We start from the raw sequence: 15,848 nt of genomic DNA, 5'->3' as shown, positions 1-15,848 counted from the left end.
GTGCAATTTAAAATAACTGAATTGTTTTTGTTTTTGTTTTTTTTGGGCCACACCCGGCATTGCTCAGAGGTTACTCCTGGCTGTCTGCTCAGAAATAGCTCCTGGCAGGCACGGGGGACCATATGGGACACCGGGATTCGAACCAACCACCTTTGGTCCTGGATGGGCTGCTTGCAAGGCAAACACCGCTGTGCTATCTCTCCGGGCCCAAAATAACTGAATTATTAATAGCTGCACTTGATATTAAGTATTTTTAATTAAGTAATTTCAATTAATAATTATTTTTTGTTTATGGGTTCACACCTGGCAGCACTCAGAGGTTACTTATGCTGAGAAGTCGCTCATGGCAGGCACAGGGGACCATATGGGATGCCAGGATTTGAACCACCATCCTTCTGCATGCAAGACAAATGCCTTACCTCCATGCTATCTATCCGGCCCCAATTTAGTAACTGTTAAACCACTCAAGTTCATATTTGAGAAAAGATGAAAGAATACATTTTTCCTACTCATTACTAGGAAAATACTAAAAACTGTCAGTCAGTAGATTTAGCTATTGAAATTTAGTGGATCTAATTTTAAATTGTGTCCCAAAATTAGTTATTATCCTATAATTTGATGTACTACCAAAGGAAAGTGTGAATTTTTCCCCCTGGGAAAATTCTAGTTTACTAAATGGTGAGGATAATATCGAGGGGCTGTTTAGAATGAAACTAAGTCTATAAAGCAATTTTCTTGTCTATAAATCAGCCTTTTCTTTTTTGTTTTGTTTTTGGACCACATCCAGCCAGTGCTCAGGGTATTCACCTGGATTTGCACTTAAGTATCTTTCCTGATGGATTCTGGAGACCATATGGGGTGCCAGGGATCAGATTCAGGTTGGCTGCATGCAAGGCAAGTCCCCTACCCACTATTCTCTACTCCTGTTTCTTATTTAGGTGAGTAGATGTTAAATGTAAGATGACTTTGGAATCTTTTGGAAACTATAGTCGATTTTTAAAGGTCAAAAGAATTGATTTTAGATTTTGCCTTGTGTGAAAGTTTTGTTGCAAATAATAATTGGTGTGGTTGTAAACCATTTGAAAGAGAATCCTGGTACAATAAGTTTTCTAAACTGAAAAGATTTTGTGTTTCTAAAACAGTTCTGTTTTTAAAGAGATGTGAAATGTAGTACAGACCTATTTTGATTTTCTTCCTTAAGTCCAAAAAGTAATAGTTAAACAGTCTTTCAACTATAGAGAACATTTGGCTTTTACTAATTTTGTGTTCTATGAGTATAGTTATTATGCCTTGCATATTTTGGCTTTCAGTTACATGTAGCCCAGGAGCCACTTAAAATATGTAATCTCTTACATAACTTCTTAGTAACATGCCTTACTATCTAAAAGGTAATGGCTAAGTATAACAGCTGACCTGATAATAAATTAAAAAATGTATGAGATCACCAATAAAGCATTCTGAGTGGAAAATTTTTTTCCAATCAGGCTGCCTTTTTGATATTTTTTAAAAGCAGAGCAGCTAAGCTATAGCTTTTCAATGCTGAGATGTCCATTTTTTTCTATGTTATTTACAGATACATTATAATGTCAACCAAAATCTCAGAAGACTATTTTGTACCTAGGAAAACTGTCCTAAAATTAATCCCAAAAAAAGAGAGTAAAAATGATGTTCTAGGAAGAAACAAATGTTGGAATCTAACACTACTAACATCAAGTACTACTATGAAGTTATCAAATCAAGATTGGATTAATAATTATTATTATTAGAATTGACATAAAACCCAAGAAACAGAACAGTGCTTAGAAATAAATGCACACAGATATAATAAACAAAACTTTTATAAAAGGTCAAAGATAGGTCAGTGGGGAAAATATTTCAAGTAATATTTTGGAAACAACTACAAAACTACAAATTCATATGGAAATAAATAATCAAAATACGATGTTATATCAGTCACAAAAATTTAACTTAATATGAATCATAGACCTAACATAAACACAACACTATAAAACATCTAGAAAAAAAACATTATTATTGGATAAAAAGGGTAGAAGAAAATTTAGTTGACCATGTGTTTGGTGAGCATTTTTGAAACAATAAAAAACACAATTCAAAAGAAAATTTGGGAACAGTCTCACTCATCTATGGGTTTAAAAAAAAAAAGACATTATTGTAATAATGCCCAGAGGCAATAAAGATGAGGGCCGGAAGTACTGGCTCACGATATGAAGCTCACTTCAAAGAGTGGTGAATGCAGTTAGAGAAACAACTACACGACAATTATAGTAACAATCAATCTTAAAGAGTGAGAGAAGTAGAAAGCCTGTCTCTAATACAGACGGGGGTGGGGAAGGAGGGAGATTGGGGACATTGATGATGGTAATGTTGCACTGGTGAAGGGGGGAGTTCTTTTTGTGACTGAAACCCAACTACATCATGTTTGTAATCAAGCTTAAATAAAGATAAATAAACATAACAAAAACTTAAAAATGGCAAGCACATCAATAAGAGAATTAAAAGACAAGCTGCTCTGAGAAACTTTGGCTAATGTATAGGATTATACATTATGCTTATGAGTGCTGAATGTCTGTGACTTTTGGTCTCTCTGTCATTCTGAGTTTCTCTGTGGAATATTGACTGAAGGTGCATCTGGACTGTCTCTAGTTCAGCTTCACCCAATCAGTGTTTTGGTATTTCAAACAACTCTTCAAATTCATGTCTTCTCTCTCCTGGGTTTTCTGTAACTAACCATCTATAGTCATAAATCTGAAATAAAAACTCTATAACCTTATGTTTTACAGGATAAAAATAGAGCGGCAATTGGAGTTTATGTTTCTTCTGAAATAGCACAAATGGGGACAGTCCAGAAATAGCCTCAGGAGACTGAAAACAGCCATCCCCAATACCTACCTAACGGGTATTTTGATTGCATTTCTGCACCTTAAATACGAAATGCACTTGCAAAATCATTGCACACTCTTATTCACAAAAATATAAAGCTGCAAAGACTCCCTCAGTGACACAAAGAGTATAAAAGACACTTTCAGCTAGAAAAGTTTGGCCACCCTTTATAAGAGCTGGATTACTATGTGCTCTAAAGAATGACATAGAAGGGAACAAGGACATAATAAACATGAAATTCAAGGTGAAAGAAAGAGGGGATTAAGGAAAGAAAAGAAAGAAAAAAGTGTGAGGAATAGATCTAAAGAAAGAGTGTGTGTTTAGTGAAATCAATGTCAAATCACCAAAATATTAATGTAATACCTATCAACAAAAAATATCATGTATGGACAAGATTTTTTATGTATTGCATAAATCCTATGCTGCTATGTTACTGAACCAAAGGATAGAATTAATGTTCTTCCAATTCTCTGTTAGGAAAATTTCAGTAAGTCCATATGGCTTATGACTCCAGGGACAAAGGCAGGAACAATAGACGCTGAAGGTGTTTCATATTACAGCTGTACTCCTCCAAACAAAAACCTGTATTCCTTTCTGTGACATTCCACTTCAACTAGCTACTTCTTCCCTTACACTCCAGAAAGTCGTGTCCATTGTTTTCTCATTGGCTCCTTTGCTGCACCTTTCTAATTACAGTGACTCACTGCTTCCTGACATTTCTGCATCTTCCTGGCTGAAATGATAGAACAGTAGCACCTCAGGACTTTTCATTGCACATGGCTGACCCATGTTCAATCCCTAGCACTCTGTATGGTACCTCAGGCCTGCCAGGAATGATCCCCAAGCTCCGAGCTAGCAGTAATGCCTAAGTACTACCAGAAGTTCCCTCAAATGAACAAACCAAAACAAAAAGTCATCATGAAAATCCTAATTAAAACCTACCCCTGAGCCCGGAGAGATAGCACAGCGGCGTTTGCCTTGCAAGCAGCCAATCCAGGACCAAAGGTGGTTGGTTGGAATCCTGGTGTCCCATATGGTCCTCCGTGCCTGCCAGGAGCTATTTCTGAGCAGACAGCCAGGAGTAACCCCTGAGCACCGCCGGGTGTGGCCCAAAAACCAAAAACCAAAACCAAAAAAAAAAAAAAAAAAAAAAAACCTACCCCTTCTAAGGAACCTCAATTCTCCCATACTGCTGAGTGCCCCCTTGTGTATTATTATTCATAGGACAAGAACATATTGTTAAATTACCCCTCATCCAATCCTAAAATGGACCATTTTGAAGTTGTATGGTCCATATGGCCTATCATAAAAATGACTGTAGATGAAGGACTTTGTTTCACAATGGTTTCAATCAAATAAAACTTTTAAAATAGAAATAAAATGAAGCATAAAAATAAATGTCTAGAGATTTCATGAATTAAGACATAATGCTCTCTTACTATATTTCCTTCCAAAAAAAAAAAAGACTTCCTTCATGACCATCAGCCTCACTTCCTTGATGAAATAGTGAAATATAAATTTTAGCATCAGTATTTGTTTTCTTAGCTACCCAAGATAAAACAGCAGTCATTATGTTAATGTAAGACCAGTCCCATTTTTTCTTATTGATCCTTTCATCTAATCAATTCATATTGAAATTTTATTTATCTAAAACTCTGAAATTATCTACTACCAATCATTTTCAGGATTTTCTAGGAAATTGAAGAAACTAAAAACACTCACAGTTTCTATGAAGCTAACATCACCCTGATACAAAAAAAAGACAGAGACATTACAAAAAATAAGAATTGCAGGCCAATACATTTATGAACACAGATGCAAAGATCCTTAATGAAATACTAGCAAATACTACTAACAATACATCAAAAAGTTTATATACCACGACCAAGTAGAATTCAATTTTAATGCAAGGGTGGTTTAACATTGCAAATTAATCAACATAGTACACCCAATCAATAACATGAAACACCAAAATCATATCATCAGATCAATAAATGCAGATACAGCATTTAACAAGATTCAACATACATTCGTGATCAAAAAAATTTCTTAATAAAATGGGAATTGAAATAATTTTCTCCAGTATAGTCAAGCCTTTTACTATAAAATTATAGCAAACATTATACTTAATGGGGGAAAAATCTAAAGCCTTCCCTCTAAGATCAGACACGAGACAATATTGCCCACTTTTGCCACTTTTATTCAATATAGTACTGGAAGTAACTGCCATAGCAATAAGGGAAGAAAATGATATCGAGGACATCTAGAAAAGAAAAACATCTAGCTTTCACTATTGGCTGATGACATACTATATTTAAAAAAAAATCCTAGTGGCCAGAGAGATAGCATGCAAAGACCCTCCACTGATGTCCTTGTGTTACTATTTCTAGTACATATGTCCAACGCCTCCCCCACCATACCTACACTTCTTGGTAATTTAAGTTTTGGAATCCAAAGTGAATGATTTGTCACTGATACTATCAATTTTCTTGTTTTCTGATAAATAATTGGATGACTTATCTGAGTAGTTTTTGCAGTTGTTATATGCTTTATTTTCCAAGAATGAACAGATGATGTATATACAAGTTATGCACTAAAAATTTTTCCTTCCTAAAATCTTTACTGCTGGTGTGCACAAAAAGCCATGTGCAGGAAAATTTAAAGAGGGTTAACCTTAAAAGAATAAAACCAAGGCTACTTATTCTTATTAGGGTAGTTTGTTCCAGGTTTATTGGTAGCATTCTAGATGAATATGAGAGGTAGAAAGCTAGTTTTGATTATTAAAATATTCCTTTCTCTTGAGGACACAAAAATTTTGGCAATGACTAAACACTTAATAAATCTTAAAAATTATATTTACTATAAAAATTTTATACCCAAAATAGAGAACTTTGTTTTTAATTTAGGGAAAGAAGGGTTAAGCTACACTCTACTGTGCTCAGGGCTTTCTCCTGGCTCTGACCTCAAGGCTTACTCCGAGTGGTGCTTTGGGAACCAAAGACAGTGCAGAGAACTGAATCCAGGTCAGCAAGGTTCAAAGCAAGTGCCTTGCCACTGTACTCTGAGGTTTCAAACTTTCTTTAGAAAGAAAAAATAAAATTAGTACTAAATGGCCATGAAAACAGATTACAGATTACTGAATGCTAGCACTTTCTGCGACTCATAGCCTTCATCCTAGTCCATGCCCCTTCATCTCCATAGTGAACATGGTCTCAAATTCCTATTAAGTGCAGACACTGTTGCTGGTTTATTCACACATTTCCTGAAGATGTTTGAATTTTGAGTAGAATGTTCAAAAGAGTACTTAGTTTTTTTGGAAGATGCTAGCTTACATGAGAGGTGGTACATGCGGTAGACCTATGTTGAGACTCTTCAATATGACCAAATCTAAGCCAGAGAAAAACAAAATGAACAGACCTATTCTCTAGTATAGATTATATAAATCTGAGGTCAATAAGATTGGTGTCTATAATGCATTTTGGTCACTACTCTTTTTGGGCCCAACCTTTGATTTCCTGACCAAGAACTTTTAGAAAGTTTACTCTCATAGGAAAGGACCCATAAATACAAATGTTGTTATTATTATTATTTTTAGTAATATCTTTATTTAAGCACCATGATTACAAATAGGTTTTCCAGTTGAGTTTTAGAAAAAGAACCCTTCAGCAGTGCAACATTCCCACCACCAACAATCCCATCTCCCTCCTCCCCAACCCCTGCCTGTATTCTAGATATGCATTCTTTTTCTCTCACTCATTACCATTGTCATGATAATTATTAGTGTAGTTATTTCTCTAACAGAACTCACCACTCTTTGTGGTAAATTTTATATCATGGGCCAGTTCTTCCAGCCCTCATCTCTATTGTCTCTGTGCATTATTACGATAATGTCTTTTATTTTTCTTAAATTCCATAGATGAATGAGACTATTCTGTGTCTATCTCTCTCCCTCTGACTTATTTCACTCAGCATAATAGTTTCCATGTCCATCCATGTGTAAGAAAATTTCATGACTTCATTTTTTCAGATGATTGAGTCATCTATTACAGATACTCTGCCTTTGATTTGGATAGTCGTTTTATTAAAAGGAAGTATATTATAGTTACTAATGCATAAGTTCTATAACTATTAAATAGCAAAACTGGAATTTGTACTATCTCTTTTTGTGTTAAGAGTAGATCAGCAACTACTCATGCCTTTTTTTCTCCCATTTGTCTTCATTCCCTTCTCTTTGGTTTTTAGACACATAAGCAATAAAATAGGTCTGTCTCTTTCTTCTTTTTCTTTCTTTTCTTTCTTTCTTCTTTTCTTCTTCTTTCTTCTTTCTTTCTTTTCTTTTCTTTCTTTCTTTCTTCTTTTTTCTTTTCTTTCTTCTTTCTTTCTTCTTTTTCTTTCTTCTTTCTTTTCTTTCTTCTTCTTCTCTTCTTTTCTTTCTTTTCTCTTTCTTTTCTTTCTTCTTTCTTCTTTCTTTCTTTCTCTTTCTTTTTCTTTCTTTTCTTTTTCTTCTTCTTTCTTTTTTTCCTTCTTCTTCTTTCTTTCTTCTTTCTTTCTTCTTCTTTCTTTCTTCTTCTTTTCCTTCTTTCTTCCTTCTTTCCTTCCTTCCTTCCTTCCTTCCTTCTTCTTTCTTTCTTTCTCTTTCTTCTTTCTTTCTTCTCTTTCTTTCTTCTTTCTTCTTTCTTTCTTTCTTCTTCTTTCTTTCTTTCTTTCCTCTTCCTTCCTTCCTTCCTTCTTTCCTTCTTTCTTTCTTTCTTCTTTCTTTCCTTTCTTTCTTTATTTCCTTTCTTTCTTCTTTCTTCCTTCCTTCCTTCCTTCATTCTTTCTTTCTTTCTTTCTTCTTTCTTTCTTTCTTTCTTTCTTCTTTCTTTCTTTTTTTTTCTTTTTCTTCTTTCTTTCTTTCTTTCTTTCTTTCTTTCTTTCTTTCTTTCTTTCTTTCTTTCTTTCTTTCTTTCTTTCTTTCTTTCTTTCTCTTTCTTTTCTTTGTTTTTGGGTAATACCTGGCAGCGCTCAGGGGTTACTCCTGGCTCTAAGCTCAGAAATTGCTCCTGGCAGGCTCGGGAGACCATATGGGATGCAGAGATTTATACACCGTCCTGCATGCAAGGCAAACGCCTTACCTCTGTGCTTTCTCTCTGGCCCAAAATAGGTCTTTCTTAATAAGAAATTCTGTGTAAATATAACTTTGAAAACCTTGGACTGGAGAGATAATCCAATTGGCAAGGCGATTGAGTTGCACACAATCAAACCAGGTTTAATCTTCTGCACCTCATATGATTTTCTAAGCCCCATTTGGAGTGGTCCCTGGACATCCACTAGCTAAAAAAAGCAGAAGAAAACCCTAGATTTCATAACCATCTAGTATTTTTGGTAAAAACCTATTGGGAATATTTGCTATTTTTAGTATTCTATCACTGACCAACACATCATTGAATAATTCTCAAACATGTACAGTTAATTGAAAAGAAGCTGCTATAAAATACTGTGCACTGCATCCTACCATATAATGTGCGTCTAAATATTTGGAAATATATGTGTGTCAATAATCTAATGTAAGTTTTATACCATAGATTGGAGTCTTCTTTCCAAAAGTTCTTGGAACTCTCGTGTTCTAGGTTCTAGAGGTCAAGTGATATAGATCCTGTGTAGTCCATACAAGAATTGCCAGGAAATTAAATGGTGGGTTTATTTATTTTTGATAAGTTAATAAATTGCAATGCACCTTGTTTGTTACCCTGACTCTTTACAAGAATTAGGCAAAGAGAGTCAGGCATGTCCTAGTATCAGTTCAGATTTTAAAACTACCATACACCTTTGATGTTAACAAGTTCAGTAAGAGTCCAAGTGAACATGACTATGCACACCCACACGCATTAACACACGAACAAAGTCCCCTGCCTTAGGCTCTTTTGATTAAGTAATAAAATTGGAGATATTCAGCTGGAGAACTGGAGATTAAGTGTAGAAGACAGTTGCCTTTAAGTATCTACAAGGAAGATAGATTAGACAGATCTATATTTGGAACCAGGGTACAGAACTAGGGTTATAAATTTTAAAAGCCAGAGAATACTGACTTCAAATCAATAAAAAAAAAAGTATTTCTATGAAAAAATAATATTTTTGCATTTGTGGTTTACATCATGGGAGATTTGAAAGTAAGAATCAAGATGACACCTATTCAAATAATTTCTTAACAGAAAAATTTACCTTTAACAGAATTCTATATTTTAAACAACATCTGCTTAATTCTACAACATCTACCATAATGTATTTGTCTTAAATCAATTTTATTTAGGTGCCATTAATTACAATGCATGCTTCATTCCAACACCAGGTCCTTTACCGGTGAGTCCTCCACAGGAGTCCAGCAACTACTGTAATTTTAAAATATATGTAAGTTAACAGTTGGACATTATACTGCTAGTACATATTAAGGCACCAAGAGGCATCAATAAGATGCTTACTGCAACACTGTTCATAACAATTAAACATGGCAAGCAATGGAAGTGTTCATTATTAGATGATGATATGTAAACTATGGCCAGGGAATCTAATTCATTTAAAAATTATGCCGCTGTTTATTTATTGGTACAAAAATGCTCAGTTTACTATTCACTAGACATAGCAAAATATCAAAATGCATAATAACTATAAAACAGTGTGACAATTTCAAGAATGTACCACATGTTACACATACATATAACTTACTTAAGTCCATAAAAATATATTTATATGACTAAATGCTGCTGGTAATTATGATTCATGGTCAGTTATAACTTCAGTCCTTCTTCAAACACAGGATACCACTTATCTGTGGTATATAATATCTGAATGAGGAAATATAATGTAGTAAAGAAATGATTTCTAAATCATCCTTCATCTCAGAGTGTAGGGAAGACAAGAACATAGAAGGAAAGAAATCAAGGCAGGAAGGAAGAAGATGAGAAAAGGAAGCAAATGAAAGAACAGGGGTTGGGGCTTTAGTTATATAGATGATATGGGAGAATAGTTGAACTATACATCCAAAGAATAGACTTAAAAAAACTGAAAACATGAGATTTCAGGTGCAAACCCCAAACTATAGTGTGTCAGTCAAAGAGGCAGACAGCAGGGGTGAGGAGTGGGGGATGACGGTAGAGTATGGAAGATGGGAGCATTGGTGACAGGAGTTGACATTGGTGGTGGGGTTAGAGTTGAAATATTAGATACTGAAAATGAAGCTATGACTTTGTGAATCATGTTTTTTTTCACTAAATAAGTTAATTTCTATTAAAAATAATTTTTAAAAAAGACAGCCAACCCTTGAGAATACAACTGTAGGCAGAATTCTAAGATGCCTATCCTATGCCTACTGTATATTTATAGTACATAATCTTGGGACTATGAAATTGATGGGTTTTAGTCTCACTATGAGCTTATGTTTTATGGCACTGCTGGTTACAGAGTTCTTTTTTATTTTTCATGTGGTCGTGCCCAAATCACTTGAGTCTTTGAAATCTGGATCTAGATGTCAGAAAAGGTCCAAACTCGAGGGATATTAAATACTCAAATAACTTTGAACTGTCAAAGAATGTGGACAGTCTTTAGGATTTGAGAAGGGTCCCTGGATGACAGCTATCAAGAAAATAGGAACCTCAGTCTTGACAACTGAAAGGAACTTCCAGACATCGAAGAGGAAGAAAAGAAATCAGAGCTCTAATAAAGACAAGGATCTTGCATCTTGGCTCCTACTCTTACGGTATTTCGCGCATTTTTATTAAATAATCTAGATCTTATTAATTCTCGGATACCAGCAGAATCCTGTTATGCCTTACCCATACTTCAGAATAAAGACTCTTAAGATAATAAGTGGGTGTTGTTTCAAGTTACTAAGCTCATAGTAATTGGCTCCACTGCAAAAAGAGGAAAATGCAAATATATTTGCTTATTAGCTGTTTAAAAATAATTACATGCTATAATAACAAAGTATAGCTACCTTTAATAAATCTTATTCTACTGTGAATATCAACTGCATTTATAAGCATTGAATATTCAATGACCTAGTTGCATTCCCCTACAAACATGGTCTTCCTTTTCATTTTTCAATTTAATGAATAAAATGAAACATCTGAATCCCTGTTTCAACAGACACCCTCTCACTCTCCTTGGAGAGAAAACCTAATTTTTATTAAGTTAGGTTTTAATTTCTTAGGCTTATCCCTCAGGAGAGATTCCCCTTTTTCCAATGTGACTTCAGGGAGCTGAACACTAACAGCACTCTATGTAGGCAAAGCATGTATGAATCATTGATGATGGTGCATTTTCAGTGTCACCGGAACAAGGGACGGCAAGGGTTTGCCAAAATAAGAACAAGACGTTTTTACTGTACTTAGCAAATGTTTTATATTTAAGTGCTTACCAAGTGATTTCGTGACTGAGTCACAGCATACAGCGGAATCAGAGTGTCTCAGCAATGAAAGAAAATTCGAACTTTCACAATATAATTATTTTCTTTATGCTTTTCAAACTCGGATTTTTCTTGAGCACATCTAGTAAGAAGGGACTCCCTGAGACATTTAAGGCATTTGAGGCATAATTTTTATTAAATAAATAAAATTTTATTGTATCATTTAATTTATACTTAATTCTATATTATTATATAATTATTTTATCATGTTACCATATAACTCTATTTTATTGTTTTATTAGATATAACTTAATAAGATTTATTTCTATCATATGTGTAATTTTTATTAAAATAAATATTATATAAATAAGTTGTGTGGGAACTTTCTATCCTAACTTGCTCAAATTCTAAAAGACTTACCAATATGTTTAAAGAATAACTACCACTCCTAGGAATATAACCTAGGAACACAAAAATACAATACAAAAATCCCTTCCTTACACCTATATTCATTGCAGCACTATTTACCATAGCAAGACTCTGGAAAACAGCCAAGATACCCTTCAACAGATGAATGGCTAAAGAAACTGTGGTACATATACACAATTGGAATATTATGCAGCTGTCAGGAGAGATGAAGTCATGAAATTTTCCTATACATGGATGTACACAGAATCTATTATGCTGAGTGAAATAAGTCAGAGAGAGAGAGAAAGACGCAGAATGGTCTCACTCATCTATGGGTTTTAAGAAAAATGAAAGACATTCTTGCAATAATAATTTTCAGACACGAAAGAGAAAAGAGCTGGAAGTTACAGCTCACCTCATGAAGCTTACCACAAACAGGAATGAGTTTAGTTAGAGAAATAACTAAGTTTCGAACTATCCTAATAATGAGAATGTATGAGGGAAATAGAAAGCCTGTCTAGCGTACAGACGGGGGTTGGGTGGGGAGGAGGGAGATTGGGACATTGGTGATGGGAATGTTGCACTGGTGATGGGTGGTGTTCTTTACATGACTGAAACCCAAACACAATCATGTATGTAATAAAGTTGGTTAAATAAAAAATAAATAAAAAATAAAGAATAACCAAATTCCTCAGATATACATTTAACTTGAAAGTTTATTGAGATATGTTTATCACACCTTTAGGTAACCATAGGAGTCATTATGATATGTGGGGGCTCGCTTCCCCTCTAGTGTGAGCGGGGTAGCCTTACTAAACATATTTTTTTTTCTAGGTAGGAGAGGCTTAAGGTTGCCATCAGTGGCTTTTATAAGCCCACCAGGTTATCTGATAAACTGACAGAAAGGCAGCAAATTATATATGTCTGAAATATGAACAAAAACAAGAATCTGCCAAAATTCCTTTTTTATTTTTGATTTTTAGGCCAAACCAATAGCGCTCAGGTTATGCCTGGCTCTGTGTTCAGAAATCGCTCCTTGAAGGTTTGGGGGACCATCTGAATGCCAGGGTTTGAACCCAGGTCCGTCCTGGGTCAGCTGGTGCAAGGCAAACGCCCTACCACTGTGCTATCTCTCCGGCCCCACCAAAATTCATTTTGAAAATGTTATGTCTCATAAAATTTACTATGTAATAATGAGCTCCTTTTACCTCAAGAAAGTGCATTATAAAACAAAGTTGCTACATGGCCTACATAGATTTCTGAGCAGCTTTCATCATTTCTACTAAAAAATGAGAAGAAAAAAATTATAGGAAAAAAAGCTTGTTGTATATAAAGGGAGATTAAGATGAGGCATGTAAATGAACTGTCCAAAAGTATTCAGAGAGAAAAATGAGATCCAAAGGAATGTTGAAAAATAAAAAGCAAGTCATATGGGGGTATAATCAGTTTATTCAGTATCATTCCCTAGAAATTTTCATACAGAAGAAAGTATCTGACAAATTCCAGTAAAGTAGTTCACTTACTACCAGAACCAGTTTCTGTAACAGTAATGATAGCTAATAGTAGTCCGAAAGGCAGATAGTCTGAGAGAGATGCTCAGAAGTGAAAGAAAGAAAGGGAATGGGATGCCTTATGCAAATAATTGGCATCATTTCTCATGTTTATGAACAAGATGCTGAAATGAGGCCTCCTGTTGTGTGATTCTAATTGGTAGAAATGATAAATAAAATTCTCAAATGTACAATGTGATACTGTAGGTTACTACTGTGGACTTAAAGCATTGTAACAGGACTCAAACAAAGCAAACTAATCAAATTCTTTAGGGATGGGAGAACAGTTAAGTACCTGAAAAAAGAAAAGCTCAATTTATTCCTTAAAAAATAAAAAATAACTTAATTTAACCCAAGATTAATAAAGGAGAGAAATAGCAGAAGCTATAGTAGAAATATAAGAAATTAAGTAGACTAAAGAGACAATAGCAAAACTCAGTAAAAATGAAAGGAAATTTTTTTTTAATTTTTGAAACAAAAGCATTTAATATTTTTTCAATAAAATTTAGGGGCAAATAGAAACTCAAACACAAAAAAATAAAAAACACAGTACCCAATATGGTCTAGATAGTACCTCTAGGAGTAATCTCTGAGCACAGATCTAGGAGTAAGCATTGGGTACCCAAAAGTAAATAAATAAATAAATAAAATGGGACAATACATCCTAAATACAAAAGGTCATTGCAGACTACTACAAAATTACAATACAACAACTTATACAACCTAGAGGAAATAAATAAGCTTCTTTATAAAAAGTTTCTGGAAGACAAAGGAAACCATCAACAAGCAAATGATGGTAACATATAAGAATAGAAGAAAATATTTGTAAGTCATAGATCTAATAAAGGATAATATCCAAACACAAAAAGAGTTTATATAACTCAATAACAAAACAAAACAAAGAACTATATGTGTTTTTTAAGTTATCAAAAGACCTGAATGCTCATGGATATATGTTATTTTCTGAAGAAGACAAATTAGTTGACAAGTTTGTGGGGAAAGAATACAATGTCTATTATCAGAGAAATGCTAATCAAAACCACAATATAATATCATATTGCTTCCATTAGGATGCCTTTTATTAAAATGATGAAAATGAAAAAATGCTAGTAAGGATGTGGAAAAACTTAATCTTGGTAAAAAGGAAAAATTGTACAGACACTATGGCAAAGAGTATGCAGATTTCTTAAATAATCAACAATAATACTACCAAAGGATCAGAAATAGTACAATATTCAAGGCATTTATCTTGCATGGCTGGCTCAGATTTGATCCCTACCACTTCAGATGGGTTTGAGCCCCTCCTGAAAAGATCCCTGAATATAGAGTCCTGAGTAGACCCTAATCACAGTTGTGACCCAAACTTTTCTCCCTTTCAAACAAACAAAAATTTCATGTATTTCTGCAATTCCTTCTGAACATATATCCTAAGTAAATGAACTAGTATCTTGATGAGATACTTCTACTCTCAAATATACTATAGCTGAGATATAGCAATAATGTAAGTTTCTCTTAATGTATAATAAAGAAAATGTTGTACTCATATTTATCTATCTAATTAGAGATGGATACAGTTAAGTAAGTTATCCCTTTCTTATCAAAGAGAAAAATATGCCACTTTTTATACCATTTATGAACCTGGAGGATATTCTGGTGAATGAAATAAACCAGGCAAAAAAAATAATAGTCCTTATTTATATAATAGAATATTAGTATATAAGTTATAATAGTATATAAGTATATATAGTACTTATTTATATTTATATTATAATAGTACTGCATTATAGCACTTATAAAATCTTAGCAGAAAAAAAAGCAACAAAGAACTTATAGAAATGGTAAAAAAGATACATTTTAACTTCTACCTAAAATCTGAGGATATAAAGTAAAGCTTGTCACTATATTTGATAATACTATGTGTTGAGAAGAAGACTAAAATGCTTTTATCAGGGAAAAAATGTGTGAAGTGATTTGAATATGAACTAGATTGAGAATCTTTCTACAATGTACACATGTAAGCTGTCATGTTGCACACCTTCAATATGTTAGTTTTATTTGTCTATCAAATATTAATAAAGTTGAAAACTAAAGACAAAAAAGAACACTCTAAAAAAGATTACCAGACCACAGAGCCACTTAGGGAAGAAAATTAAAATTTCCCCCAGAGGCTATAAAAATCCAATAAGCATCCATTATTAGGTGAAGCAAAACTACACAAAGGGAAGTAACAAAAACTTCTGATAACATTACCTAACTAATCAGACTGCATCTTATTTTATACTCTGCAAACACAGAGTCCATGCACAGCACAATAAAATTTGAACTCTGTAGAACTTTTAGCTCAAACATGGTCTAAATACCAACTCTCTGTCTCTAAAGTGCACAATTTGAAGTGAATAGAAATTGATACCTGGAGGCCTCTGGAATGGGTCAATATCTGCTTCAAAAACATGTCTTTTGTATAAATGCTTATCAAAACTGAAATGATAATAAAATGTGTTTGGAACATTTATATTTCTCCTCAGTGAGAACAGTAGGTGACTTTTATGTTCCAGGTCTACACCTCTTTTATTTGGACTATGTCACTTTAATGCTTTTATGATGAAAAA

The sequence above is a fragment of the Suncus etruscus genome, chromosome 17 (assembly GCF_024139225.1).
Source record: "Suncus etruscus isolate mSunEtr1 chromosome 17, mSunEtr1.pri.cur, whole genome shotgun sequence".
In the NCBI taxonomy this organism is placed as follows: Eukaryota; Metazoa; Chordata; class Mammalia; order Eulipotyphla; family Soricidae; genus Suncus; species Suncus etruscus.
The sequence above is the reverse complement of the archived record's forward strand: the minus strand, read 5'-3'. Positions refer to the sequence as shown.